Source organism: Cataglyphis hispanica, chromosome 5 (genome assembly GCF_021464435.1).
Source record: "Cataglyphis hispanica isolate Lineage 1 chromosome 5, ULB_Chis1_1.0, whole genome shotgun sequence".
NCBI lineage: Eukaryota > Metazoa > Arthropoda > Insecta > Hymenoptera > Formicidae > Cataglyphis > Cataglyphis hispanica.
This window is the reverse complement of record NC_065958.1, coordinates 9,450,137-9,464,952: the sequence shown is the minus strand read 5'-3', so window position 1 is coordinate 9,464,952 and position 14,816 is coordinate 9,450,137.

The following is a 14,816-nucleotide window of genomic DNA, read 5'->3' as shown; positions in this document are numbered from 1 at the left end:
TGTATGCTTTATTTATACATTTTATAACATTTTTCTAAGCATTTTCTAAACATTTTCTAAGCACTTCTTCTATTATAACTTAGTTACAAATTAATTAAAATATTTAAATGTTATAAAATATTAATCTTAATAGATGATTTGACCTAATAATTTAATTTTTGCATTTTAATGTTATTAATTATATTATATTAAATTGGATTTTAAACTAAAAAAAAAATTATTATATATACAGGCATACATACAGAATGATTCAGAACAACCTGATGTTCTTGAAATATCATATTTTTGAGAAAATTTTGAGACAATTTTTCTTTTTACAAAATTTTATCCAAAGCTTAATTTTTGAATTATAATTGTGAATAGTTAACAACTTACGCGTTCGATACAGCCGGCAAGAACAACGCAACGCATCACGAGATTCACTTTACAATTTCACAATAAATATCACGAAATATTAAACTTTTTACTGCAGTACTTTATTATCATTCGCAAATATCAGTTTCCAAATTTACAAATTAAGGTATAAAATTCCACGATAAATGATAATTATATATTGTTAAAATTGTTATAACTCAATTATTCGATTATATCGATTACATGTTATATTCGATTATAATTCAAGAACTAAACTTCGGACAAAATTTTGTAAAAGAAAAATTCGTTCAAGAATACGACATTTCAAGAACATTAGTAGATTGTTTTGAGTCTTTTATATGTATATATCGAGAAAATTTTTTCTATTATAATTATTTATTTATGTTGATAATCATTTATGTTGATATTTATGTTGAATGTCACAATAATATTCAATTTACAAAAATTGTAGATTCATAATTGCATATACAAATTTCGTGACACTGAGTTACATGCGTTTTATTTGCACAAAAATTTCTTGCAAGACTCACTAATGAATTCATGTCGAAAAGAACACACTATTTTTCCAGCTACTGCTCGGAAAGTTTTCACTATACTGCATTATTATCACATAAGCAAGTTTTATATATTTGCGGAAGATCATCACATATTTATATAAAACCTGTTCTCCTTGACAAAATCAAGCCTATATATGTAATTGAGGAAAGAAAGGAAAAATAATTTGCACCTTTGTGTTCTTGACATTTAATTATTTGAAGAAAAATAATTTTTCTTTTCTAACATTAATTTTATTGCAAGATCATAATATAGTTCCGTTTTTATTTGAATTGAGGAAGCAAAGTTGATGATATAGTTAATCTATTGACTTAAATGCGACAATGATATTAATATCTTAACAAAAAAACGCTTATCACTGCTTAAAAATAAATTACAAGAAGAATGCACTAGTAATATATGTATTGGAGTGAATATATTATGATGAAACTACTGTGAACAACAAGTCTATAAAAAGCAATCGATTTGCTGTTGAATCTTGTATACGAGATAATTGGAAGAAAAAACGTTATTAATAAACTTTCATACATGACATTAGACGAATTAATCAAACGATAAAAGATGTTTAACTGCTTGAAACTTTAATACTCAATAAAGCATATTATTGCATTTTTTATAATATTAAATATAAAGTATTTAAGAGAAACTTTATAGATTAAAAAAAAAAAACAAATAATAAAGATTTTATACTTATATTAATTATGATGCAATCAAAAAATTTATCTCAAAAAACAGTTAATTAGGTACGGATGCAAGAAAAATCTCACTTTTATTTTTTAAACTTATGTTATAGATGAGATATGTCTGTTAATAGCTGACAGTAAATTATGTAAGATCCGGTTTTCAATTAGGTGATCTCACATCGCTTTATGATAATTAAGATTAGTCAGATTAATAAGATTATTACGCTTAAATCTCTGATTAATTTTCTACTCTTACACATATTAATTTCTTTACATGTCCATTTTAAATTAATCTATAATTTAAATAAACTTTGAAAATCTAAAAATATACTTCTAAAAGTATACTAGAAAATATACTAAAAATCTAAAAATATACAATAATAATTGAATGATTAAACCAATCGAGCTTTGTATTCATTATATCTCATATAGGTTCTGTATTTTAAATAATTATAGAGTTTTATTAATTTTAAATTTATGCATAAATTTATGCTTTTATTTTTATATTTATAATTTATTAGTTGCATGAAAAAAAAATGTGTGTTAAGTATACAAATAATAAAAAAGTAATAAAAAAACTAATCTTTTTTTCTTTTTTTCTCAGCAAAATCCTGAAAGATTGATCTGATATTATTCTAGCATTGTTATTGTTGACAATTATGGTCGATTTTTAGTTATCTTACTAGATTCAATAAAAATAATATTACATCCGATTTCGACAACTTCTATTTTTTGAAATATATATATATAGACAAAAGTGGCAAACTATATACAGGGTGTCCTGTAAAGATTGTGCCAACGCTCGTGAGCGGGTAGAGCACAGTAAACTAAACAGAAAAGTCCTTTATCACTTTTGATCTGAGCTTTCTTTTTGTTGTTATACAATGTTAAAGTTAACTAATCAGCTCCTGTCTATACAACAGAAAGCCATCTCGTTACTCCGATATCCGACGTCCCTCCTTTGTTTTCCGTTATAGACAGGCGCTGATTAGCTAATTTTAACATCGTATAACAACGAAAAGAAAGCTCAGATCAAAAAATGGTAAAGGACTTTTCTGTTCAGTTTACTGTGCTCTACCCACTCACGAGCGTTAGCACAATCTTTGCAGGACACCCTGTATATCGATTATTATTCTGATATCAATCTTTTTTAGTCCGAAAATTTTGAATCTTTCTTAAAAAAAAATATTGCGTGCATGTTGGCACGATTTATCAGTCTCAAAATAATGATAGCATCAATCTACAATTAATAGCACAACAAAGATAGTAACACTTATTACAAAAAAACAAAAATACCCGATTTAATATTCTATTCTGCATACTTTGGTTTCGTCTCGTGTTATGATTTCATGAAACGCGGTACGACGAATTGCTCCAAAGCGTAGGTTTATCAATGTTTCAGTCATTATCTTCGTTATTTTCGTTATCTTCGTTATCTTCGTTTTCTTACATTTTTTCTTTAGTTATTAATAAATTTTTAATACTATTAAAATTGACTAGCTGAGAGTTTTCGTGTGAGTAATTTAGAGTTATACCTTTAACTTTACACATTCATGCGTTCTATTGTCGGGCGTGGAAACAACGTAAGCGTAAGATTTCAGGCCGGATACAAACGTCTCGATATAACTACGCGGCTGTAGCTTTTGAGCTCGTCTGTCATGTCACTTAAAAAGTTACCCGTACTAGGCTCATACTCGTGCGGATCACCGCTGCTCTTATAAATACACGTATCGTAATATAAAACACGACAATCTAAGCGTTCTAAACAAGAATATAATTTTAAGCGTGCTTGTGCCGTCGTATACGCAGCTATCACAACATTAGTTAATGGAGAAGAAACGGTAGCTTCTTGTCGCATCACCACGAAACATATATTACTTCGTCATTTACGGGTAATTACGTCGACGGAATTTGTCTGGACACATGGGAGCAATTCCAAGCTTATATGGAACATGAGCTGTATTTGATGAATGTATTTGAACGAGAGTCCAAAAATCAAATCAAGTCCGATTGTTATTAATAACAATTCGATCGGCTTTACCACCGCTTGTAGAACGCGATCTATAATAGTGACGTACAAGGAGAACGCCGAACAGGCCACAGATAGCGGCGAGACGGAGGAGCAGGAGCAACCACCGACAAAGAAGCGAAAAACCTACGGTGTTTCCATCGTGATGCAGAAAACTACTTTCCAAGAACTGGATAACATTGTAAAATGCGTGAAAGGGCATTTGTCTCGGCTAACTCGTGTCGTCGATAGCGTCAACGGGTATGCCAAATATTTAATCGCCGAAATTAAACTTCCCGCATCGTACATAGATTGTCAAATTATAAAACTTACGATTAAGGGTAACTGCCAAGAAATTGAAAGTAACGTACAGACACAAATAAATAATTTAACATTTTTGGATGTATATTTTAATATTGTTTTCGAAAAATTGCTTTCGCTTCGATTCAACGAAATTGTCCCTGTAATTTTGTTAAAACGCAATTCTTAATTTTACGAATAACAAAAGTTGATGTAAATAAACAAAAATTTATTTTTTAATAAAAACAAAATATTTTTTCTGTCTTTAAAAAAAAAAAAAACAACGCTGTACTTTTTATTTTATCTTATCCCCCTTTTTAATTATGTTCTTACAATGTATTAAAAAAAATAATGTATTATGAAATAAATTATTATTATTCGATATTCAATTATCGACGAAACTATTTTATTTCCAGAAATGCCCGCGTAGAGAATCGCCTATAAGTCTCCATCCTATGACGAATATTTAATATTCTATTATTATTATTATTATTATTGCTTTTTATTACTATATAAAATATAATTTTCATTATAATTTTCGTTCACCGAGTCATTTAATTAGACATTAGTCTTCGATTAGATCTTTAGTTATTCATCATAACATTTTCAGATGTATATTTTAATATTGTAATTGTGAAATTACTTTCCGTTGATTAGATGAAACCGCTTATATATAATTTAGCTAAAAAAAAACACAAATCTTAATTGTGTAAAAAATAAAATTGTTATCAATAAACATGGAATTTTTGTCGTTTAAAAAAAAAGCGCCAGATTATTTTCTCCCTTACTTTACCTTAATTTAATTCCTTCATTCCTTTATAGCGAGAATCCGTCTAAGAAAATGCTGCGGCATGATTTAATAGTATGTAACGATACCGTTACCAGCCTCGCGGGCAAATCATCCGCCCGCAATGTGAGGCATGACGCCTATGGCGCGAACCCCACCAAAGAGACCGCCCTACCACGCGTCGAATCGCGTGAGTGGGAGAGTCGCGTCGGGTATATAAGGCGGTCCGGCGAGCGTATTGTTACCAGTTCCTGATCCTGAGTCCTGTCCGGATCAAGATCCGAAACCCAGCTCCGCAGACACCAGGCAACGAGTTACCCGTTGTTAGGCCGGGATGCCCGGTTTCTGGCAGACGCTCACCGAATACCTCCGCTACACCAGGCCACGGGCTATTTGTGGTTAGACCGGGCTTCCCGGTTGCTGGAACGGCATATCCCGTCATACCGTTACACTAGGCCACGGGCTACTAGTGGTTAGGCCAGGTTTCCCGGTTGCTGGGACGGCGGTTCCCGTCACACCGTTACACCGGACCACGGGCTTCTCGTTGTTAGGCCGAGTTTCCCGGTTGCTGGGACAGCGTTAGAGTAAGAAAACGCGTTACTGACCGAACCGATATACCGGGTGGTTTCACCCCACTGGACCGACCGATTCGTTAAACCGAGGGGTTATCTCACCGACCGACCGACTCGTTAAACCGAGGGGTTATATCCCACCGGACCGACCCATTAATATACCGTTTGGTTATATCTAGAGTCCCCCGAAAACTGACCGTTTTGTACATACCGCGATCAGGGATAATTTAATATGTCCACCGCAAGCGACTCGAATAAAAGGTCGCGCTCGCTCGTGACGGCGGAATGCATCATTGGCGCCCAGTCCTTTTCAGGATAAAGCCGCCGAGCACCGGCCTTGCTAGTCGTTTTCAGGATACATTGCCGCACAGTGCACATCCTCGCAATAACAGCCGTCACGTGCGAGTCCGCCCCGTTTTCTCGTCTATAAATACGGATTCCGTTTTCATATACTGGGTCGCCCGTACAACCGCGTTAGTCTAGTTATTTTGTAAGACTCAAACCGGCAAAGCCTTAATGCATGCTCTAATGCACTAGCTTGTATCGCATTATTCACGCTGCCCGCGCTCATTGTTTTAATTGTATTAGTTTGTTATTAGCGTACATCGCCTTGTTCACGCTGTCCACGCTTAATGCTTTGATTTATATTATTAGTAGCGTACATCGCAGCTTTAACTGTATTATTTCTTTATAAGCTTTGAATAAACTGTTTTGTTACAATTATCGGAAGAGTAAATTGGAATTTCCCCCTTCTCCCGAATCCTGGAAACCGACGAGCCTGATCCGTGGCGTACGGGAAAGGTGAACCGTTACAAGTAGCGAAGCGTAAATTAAAACGATAGCCAGAGCGTTCGAACAATCATCTTATTTCAAGCAGTTCAGCGGAGCACCGCCTATAAGCTCGTAAGCAACAGTGCTTGAAAAACGCAAGCGCGAGCTCACTCCCGCAGATATGCTTACTCGCGTCGCACCCGCGGCTGCTTATCAGCTAATAAGTCATGGTACTTTTCGCTCGTGCGCGCGCAGAAAAACGCTAGCGCGAGCATGCGGCCACCGCGGTGGGCTCCCGAAGCGCGAATAAGCTTACTACTCCCGCCCTAACCACCCACCCTAGCCATACCGACGGAGGGTTAATGTTAAAAACTATTAGACGCTTGTGCGTATTCTTACTCGCATCAATGTTATTAAATATTCCTTAGACTTACTTTTTTTTATTTATGAAAGCGCATGACAAATGACAAATGGTTCATTTTGCAAAATGGATGTACGCTGGATGTACAAAATCCTTGGACGTCGATCATCTGCGAGCCTACGGGATGCGGAAAAACAATTTTTGTGAAAACCTTTCTTTGCCACTTATCCACCATGTCGGATGTTTGATTCAAGAGAATTTTATTTTATTACGTCGAGTGGCAGGATGCGTATCAGCGCTTACAATGCTTCGCGAGTGAAGAAGCAAAAATGGAAGAAGAGAAAAAAATAAGAAAGAACGAATACGCTAATAATACTATGATAAAATTTTTCAAAAAAATATAATCGAATTTCACGAGGGATTACCGCTTCCGAAAAATTATTCCAATGATCCGCTCTCCCCGAAATTGGTGATAATCGACGATCTTATGAGAGAATCGTCATTGTGCGACGCTATCGTGGATCTATTTACTAAAGGAAGTCATCATAAGAATCTCAGCGTTATACTCATCTCACAAAATCTCTTTCATCAAGAACGCGGACAGCGCGACATATCTCTCAATGCAAATTATATAATAATTTTCAAAAATCCTCGCGATCGCGCTCAAATTCGTCATTTAGCGCGTCAAGTATATCCCAACGATTCAAAATTTATGGAAGAAGCGTACTACGACGCTACCTCGAGATTTCACGGGTATTTATTGCTCGATTTAAAGCAATCGACTCCAGATGAATATCAATTTCGGACATGCATCTTTCCCGACGATACGCGGCATTACGCCTACGTACCGCGCAGATCGAGCAATAGAAGCGGGATTGTATAAAAAGGTAACACGCTCGCAACTCGTCGCGCAATTACGATGTAATGGTGAGAAAAGAAGTAGATACTAATAAAAAGTCGATGCCGTCGTCAAATAGCGGATAGACTGATAAAGAACGCTAGACGATCTATCGGTGAAAGAAACGCGTGCCTTTTAAAAACTCTGTGCTATTTGAAAAAAAATCAAAGGACATCGTTCTTACGAATAGCCAACGATAAATTCGTAAAGTGTATTCAAGAGTGTATTTTCAATACGCTCAAGGGCAACATACCGCTCCGCTGTAACGATAAAAAGCGCTTAGCCAAACATAAAACGATCTTACGTCGTGTCACGACAAAACACGGTAATTGGAAGACTAAAAGAAAGCTTTTAATATAACGAGGCGAATTCTTGCCTTATCTTATTGCTCCTAAGAGATGTGTTATTGCGAATTATCGGAGAATGAAATAAAAAAAAACAATCTCGTATATTTGTACATTTCCCATATATGAGGGAAAACAACCGCAATAATAATAATAAAAAAGTTTTAAAAATTAACTGTAGCAGCACCGCATTAATATAATAATGGAGAGAGCTAAAAAATGGTTTTGATTTCTACGGAAAATCTCGAGAGAATGCAACGTATGCAACAACAACAGCCGATAATACCGCCTATCACACCGGTCAATAATTCGGCGACGAAAAATTTGGAAATATCAAATGAAAAAAATGTTAATGGTAATAATAATAATAATACCGTGCGGACACCGGGAACGCCTTTATCGCGGAAATGTGGCGTATTCTCAACAACGCGTTTTCTATCGACGAGAACAAAAAATGGAAATTGTATAAAGAAGTACTCCAACCTTATCTTCAATTTGCACGGCTACTGCACGACGTAGGCACACCTTTCAATCTCATAAAAAATCTCATATAAAATTTATTACATACGCTCGCGCGATCTCAACGTATTAAAACCGTGTTATCGCGCGTAAGTTCCACTCCGAAAACGTCTCTCGACCGTTCAAAATCTTCTTACAGACGTAAGTTAGCAGAAACGAGTGAGATCGAAGGAGATGCGACATTTGTGTCCGCCGATGAGAACGATGAAACATTGTCGAGTTATGTAAATTTTCCGACAAAAAAGAGAAAAGGCTTACTCGACTGGAGCAAACTCAAATGATGGAATTTGAAAAATTATATTACATTCCCACGCATTATGTACAAGCTATTCGACAACGGAAAATTTATCGCGAGCCTCTAAACCAAATTTCACCAAATGTAACGAAATCGTCGACTGGCTTAAATCGCAAGACGCGTACACGTTATATCGGCCTATTCAACGAAAATTTCCACGATTACACTATAACATGACAAATATCGATGATTTGTGGGAGGCTGATTTGATCGATCTTCGTAATCTCAAGAACTATAACGGATATTCGTATCTACTGACGGTTATTGACGTGCTCAGTAAATTCGTGTGGGTAGAACCTTTACGCGACAAAACCAGCACTTGTGTAGTAAAAGTTTTTCAGCATATTGTTACGTCCACGCGTTACATCGATTTCGAGTTTTATCGAATCGCGCACGACGCAATCCGCACACACGCTTCGCGTCGTGAATAATAACAACACTGTTTATAGGAAACGAACTCTAATCCAACACAAAATACAGAACAACAACGCGATAATCTCGTTTATAAGAAAAACAGGATCAGTAGCGAAAACGTCCGCACGGAATCAAATCCGCCGCGAGACTAAGATGGCGGCTCAAAACATCAAAATGTCAACTGTTGTTATAATAACATCTCCCTTAGCGACGCGTTAGGGAATCATCTCCTCAAGACGATACAGCACACCATCACAGGCGACACGTAGGGACGGATAAACAGAAGGCGGACGTAACAATATATTCTTGAGAAACAATAATCGCCTTCCCGCATACCTGCAGACCGAAGGGTAATGAATTTATTGCCCGTCGTGTACAGAATTTCTTAAAAGAAAAAGATATTTGTTTTCGCGTAACTCTTAATCCCGATGTTAAAGCAGCTATAGTGGAGCGATTTAATAGAACACTCAAAGAACAGATGTGGCGTCATTTTACGCATAAGAACATGCGACGCTACATCGATGTTTTGCAGGATATCGTTCACGCTTACAATCATACCAGGCATTCCACCATCAAAATGCAGCCTGCAGTCGTTATGTTGGAAAATGCACGCGTTGCGTGTAAAAATATGAATCACTGTTGGGGCAGCAACGGCGACGCTGATAATGTTCGGAAAAAAATCGCGGACGGGGAAAAAAAACTAAATATAGCGTGGGCGATTTCGTGCGAGTCAGTAGGGCAAAAATAACCTTTGAAAAAGGATACGAGGCAAAGTGGAGCGAAGAAATATTTTAAATTCGTCGTGTTCTCGAGTGGAGAAAACTACGTGTTTACAAACTAAGCGATTTAGCGAGCAAAGTTATAGACAGGATTTTTTACAAACAAAAATTAACACCAATTATTAAAGATTTACAGAGAGAATAATTTATCGTCGATCGTGTGATAAAAAGGGGCCATGGAAATAATAAACAATTATTAGTTAGCTGGCAAGGATATCCTTCAAAATTCGATTCTTGGATACCCGCTGCGAGCTTAAAGTCTTTGGATAAAAATGAGGAAGGATGAATTTTAATGATTCTTCCGAGCAATAACAGTATGAGCTACTTTCCGGAGAATAAAACCACCTGTTTCACCACCGAATTACCTCAGCGTGTAGACTTGCACGGACGCTGGAAATAGCGCTCACAGAGATTCAATTTCCGTGTAGTTTTTTTACATATACGGCCAGGAGAAGGATTAATGAGATTCATCGATATTACAAAGCGCGATAAAACAATTAACGCTATGAAAGCGCAAGTACCTTCGGATATTTACTTTATAGAGGCTGTAAATTATACAATCAAATCAGTGGCCTCGCATATCGTTTGGCAATTTGAGATTGTCATTGGTGGTGAAATTGTTATGAATCTTTCCTGTGAAGAAGACAAATGTGATATAACTCATTATGTAAATTTCTCCAACAAACTTTGACGAATACTCGGTTTTAACAAGTACATTAAGCATAAAGATCTGATTCGGCTTGATAGCGATCCTATTCCACAAACATTTCCAACATAGTTTTACAACAAAATCGGCATCAATATACACGAAAATACGAAGAAACTCATTAAACTAAAAAGTAGTTCTATTATATCTGACGTTTTACCTGCGTGGGTTTACGATGAAGTTTATTATTTGCTATTTTCTGTACTCCCGCGCAGTCGCATGATAATAGCCAACGTACCGGCTAGTTGTTGTGCGGTATTCCCGACAAACTTTGTCTATTGCGATATTTGTGAACCTTATATTACAGGCGATGTACAATCTTCTGCGTCAAACGTACTTTCGTACAATAGAAATAAATATAAGAGATCATCTGGGGCAGAGTATACCATTCAAATTCGGAACGTTAACGGTGACATTGCACTTTAGACGTATCGACTAGATATCACAAAAATTTTTATATTCACGATAACGGAAGAAAAAAATTTCGAACGTTAATGGATTATTATTCGATCACGACGAATTACAAAATGATGGTAGTCGGGGTGGTGGAATTCTGCAAGTTTTCGTTGAATTACCTTATCAACGCGGTCACGGTATCGGCAGTTTTCTCGGGGAATTGTTCGGACGAGTATTACCTTATTTAAGTAAAGGCTGCGGGAAAAGAAGCTTTACGTGCCGGTGTTAATATAATCGATGATGTTGAAAATAATATGCAGTTTAAGGTGACGGTCAAACATCGATTCGAAGAATCGCGCAGTCTTAAAAAAAAAGCTAAAGAAAAAATAAGCAGTTTAATGAAATGTTTGGGATATAAGACGGATGCGAAAATGCATGTAGCTCAATTTTCTTTTGTCGGGCTCGATACGCGCATCGCTAAATCTGTGGGGTCGCTTAAATGTCGTGGGACAAGTAAGAAAAATTTGTCTAAGATCAAAACTCGGGGAAAGAAAAAAAAACCAATTCACGATCGGCGAGCAATAAGAGGAGGGGGAGGGAAAAAGCAGTGAAAAAACTTAAGACATCCGCGAAACGTCGTAAAATCGGTAAAAAGCGCACCGTATCCGACATATCTTCTTAAACGATCATATAAATATAATCTTTGAAAATGGAAATTACAGTGATAACAAAGTAAAAATTTGTGCTGATTAAAAAACATATCCTTTCTTCATACGCATTTGAGCGAGTGTTTAAAGAATGAACTTGTTCTCTTCTTCTTACCGCCCACACAAACTAGTATCGAGAGTTCACAATGGATTTATTACAAATCCGTGACTTCACTCTCGGACGACTCGCCAATAGAATTCGTCATTCCCGCCCACGGAGAAGAATATTTAGATCTCACGCACACCATGCTGAGTCTTCGCGTACGCATAGAAACGTCAGGCGATTCCACAGAACACGTTATAGGGGCGGCAGCGCATCAGCGGACAATGTAGGCCCCGTAAATCATTTACTTCATTTCATCTTCAATCAGATCGACGTGTATTTCAATCAAAAGCTCGCATCGCCGCCAAACAACGCTTACTCATACCGCGTCTACACCAAGGCGTTGTTAAATTATTCTTTACCAGCAAAAACTTCCCATCTAACCTTGTGTCTGTGGGACGCGGATACTCCCGGTCGAATGGACGAACCGGTGGAATTAAAAACGGCAAATTCCGCTCTCGTGAAACGCGCTCATTACATTCGAGAAGGGCGGGCGCTAGATCTAATAAGACATCTCCATTGCGACATTTTCAATCAAGATAAATTTTTAATTAACGGCGTAGAAGTACGGACTAAGGCTCGTCCGTTCGAAAGATTCGTTCTGTCACATGGAAAGTAACGGCTTGTCATCGAAAATTCATATACTGGACGCAAGCTTGCTTGTGAGAAGAGCGAAGAGCCGGAGTGTTGCTAGCACATGCTAGAATGTTGAGCAAAGTTCCAGTCAAGTATCCGCTCACGAGGGTCGAGGTTAAAACGTTCACGATACATAGTGGCGTTGTGGGTGAATCGTTAGATAATGTAATACTAGATCAACTTCCGAAAAGAATAATAGTCAGGTTTGTCGATAATAAAACGTTTAACGGTGATAGAAAATTAAATTCCTTTAATTTTAAAAATTACGGAATAAATTTTTTTTCCCTATACGTCGATGGTATGCAAATTCCTAATAGATCGCTACAGCCGGTTTTCACGTTGGATGAACCGCTTTACGAAACTTATCAAACGCTCTTCACGGGAACGGGTATCCATTTTTTGAACGAGGGAAATTCTATAGAGATGATTATTCCAAAGGTTACACGCTATTCGCTTTTGATCTCACTCCCGATCTGTCAGCTAATTATGCCGGACACTGGAATCTCGTGAGTCATGGCAGTTTGCGCTTAGAAGTGCGATTCGAGAAAGCTCTCAACGAAACCGTTAACTGTATTATTTACGCCAAATTTGACAATATTATAGAAATTGATTCGTCACTTTAAATCATCCTCGATTTTGATGGTTAAATTTCTATCGCACATTCGTGTATTTGCTCATTACAGCATAATACACGGTTAAAAAATTTTCCCCATTTTCTCCCTCTACGTCCGGTCAAAAATCGACGATGGCATTGATTAAAACATCAAAAAATGTACAAAGTAACAAAAAAGAATTCAGTATGCTTTGAGTAACGAACATCGGCACTTTGCGAAGAGCTTACACCACGAAAGCGCTTCAGTTTCCGTGACAATATGGATATAGTCGTCGACATACAAGATTTCCGTAATGCCAAGGAAAAGTTTGTCCCTAAAGAAGTCGCCGTTGCCATGATTGCTTCATTCGGCCATTGGATTATGTTGCTTCCGTATCCGTTTGGCGAATTACCGGAAAAAGCGAGACGAGAGAACAATTGGCTCATGCATCATTATCACGGTATCGAGTGGTTCGACGGTGAAGCTAATCCAAAATATTTTACAACGCATTTACGTAAAATCACAAGACGTGCTGGCTATATTTACGTCAGAGGTGGCTAAAAAGCAAACTACTTGCGGAATCTACTCTCCAGAGATATATATAATTTGGAAGGTATTTCCCCTGCATTTAAAGATCTGACAACAGGAGAAGAACACGGACAATATTGCGGCTATCATGGATTTCGAAAATTCGGAATCTTCCATTGCGCATTACACAACGCGTACAAATTAAAATATTGGTCGAGCGAAATAATTAACAACGATACAAACAGCAATATTCTGGCTACTTGCGGCTCTTCTGATAATTGGAAAATAAGCAACGACGATAATGAGAGCGAAAAAATCGGTAGCGGGAAAGAAGTTTTCCGGGTCATAAATGAAAATGTTGAAACACAGACGAATAACGAGATAAATATAAGCAAGCACAAACTATCTACTATTTTCACCCGAAAAGTCGTTGAAAATACGGCCTTACAAGACGGACATAAACGGAATACCGAAGGAGATAAAAACTGAATTTTTTGAATATAAAATTCCGCTTGTTCGTCCATCTGATTAAAATAATGAACTCGCGCAAAATTCTGCAAGCACTGCGCCACCTCGATGCCAAACATGTAGGAGTTTATTCTGCCGACAGAGTTCCGAGGGTGTGGAAGAGGTCGACAGCCATCGTTGCTAATACCGACAATCACAACTGCCCTGGAGAACATTGGGTCGCCTTTTTCCTCGAGGAGCATGGCTCAGGTACATACTTTGACAGCTACGGAATGCCTCCGTTGTATCCTGGATTTCTCCTCCTACTTTGTCGAAACTCCATCGTCCATCGATGGAATATCCAACAATTACAAGAATTTTTCTCTCAAACATGCGAAAAATACAGCTGTGTATTTTTATGAGTAACGGTTACAATCTTAATCGATTTCTTACTTTTTTTACCAAAGACTGTAAACATAACGATCGTTTAATCTTACAATTATATCGTAAAATTTTTTTTCGTAAAAAAAAGAAACATGAGAAACAGCGCACAACCTATGAATAAGTTTATGAATTAAGATTAATTGTTTGTAATCGACATATCATTGTATGAAAAAATTAGCATCAATAAACAAAGAATTTTTTCCTTAAATCATCTAATTTTTTTTCTTTCCTTCCTTCCTTTTTACACCAACGCATATCTCTATCCTCTTTCAACAATAACAATCATTTTCATCATAAGTCATACTAGCGTTAATGTCATCATTTCTCCCGATGAGTCATGGGCCATCTTCTTCTACGCGACACAATATGTCCACCAAAACCCACGTCTCAGGAACAACATGTAGAAATAATTTTCCAACCTATAAATTGTCCACGTGGTTGGCTCAAAGCTTAACATGGCGACGACAGACACTCGTCACTTTCTCTTGTTATAATAAGATTCAGATATCCAACCATACTAGGATCTTGCCCGGGAACGCAGAGGACTCAAATTCGAGACCGACTATTGCCATTCAGCAGAAAAAAAATTAATAAA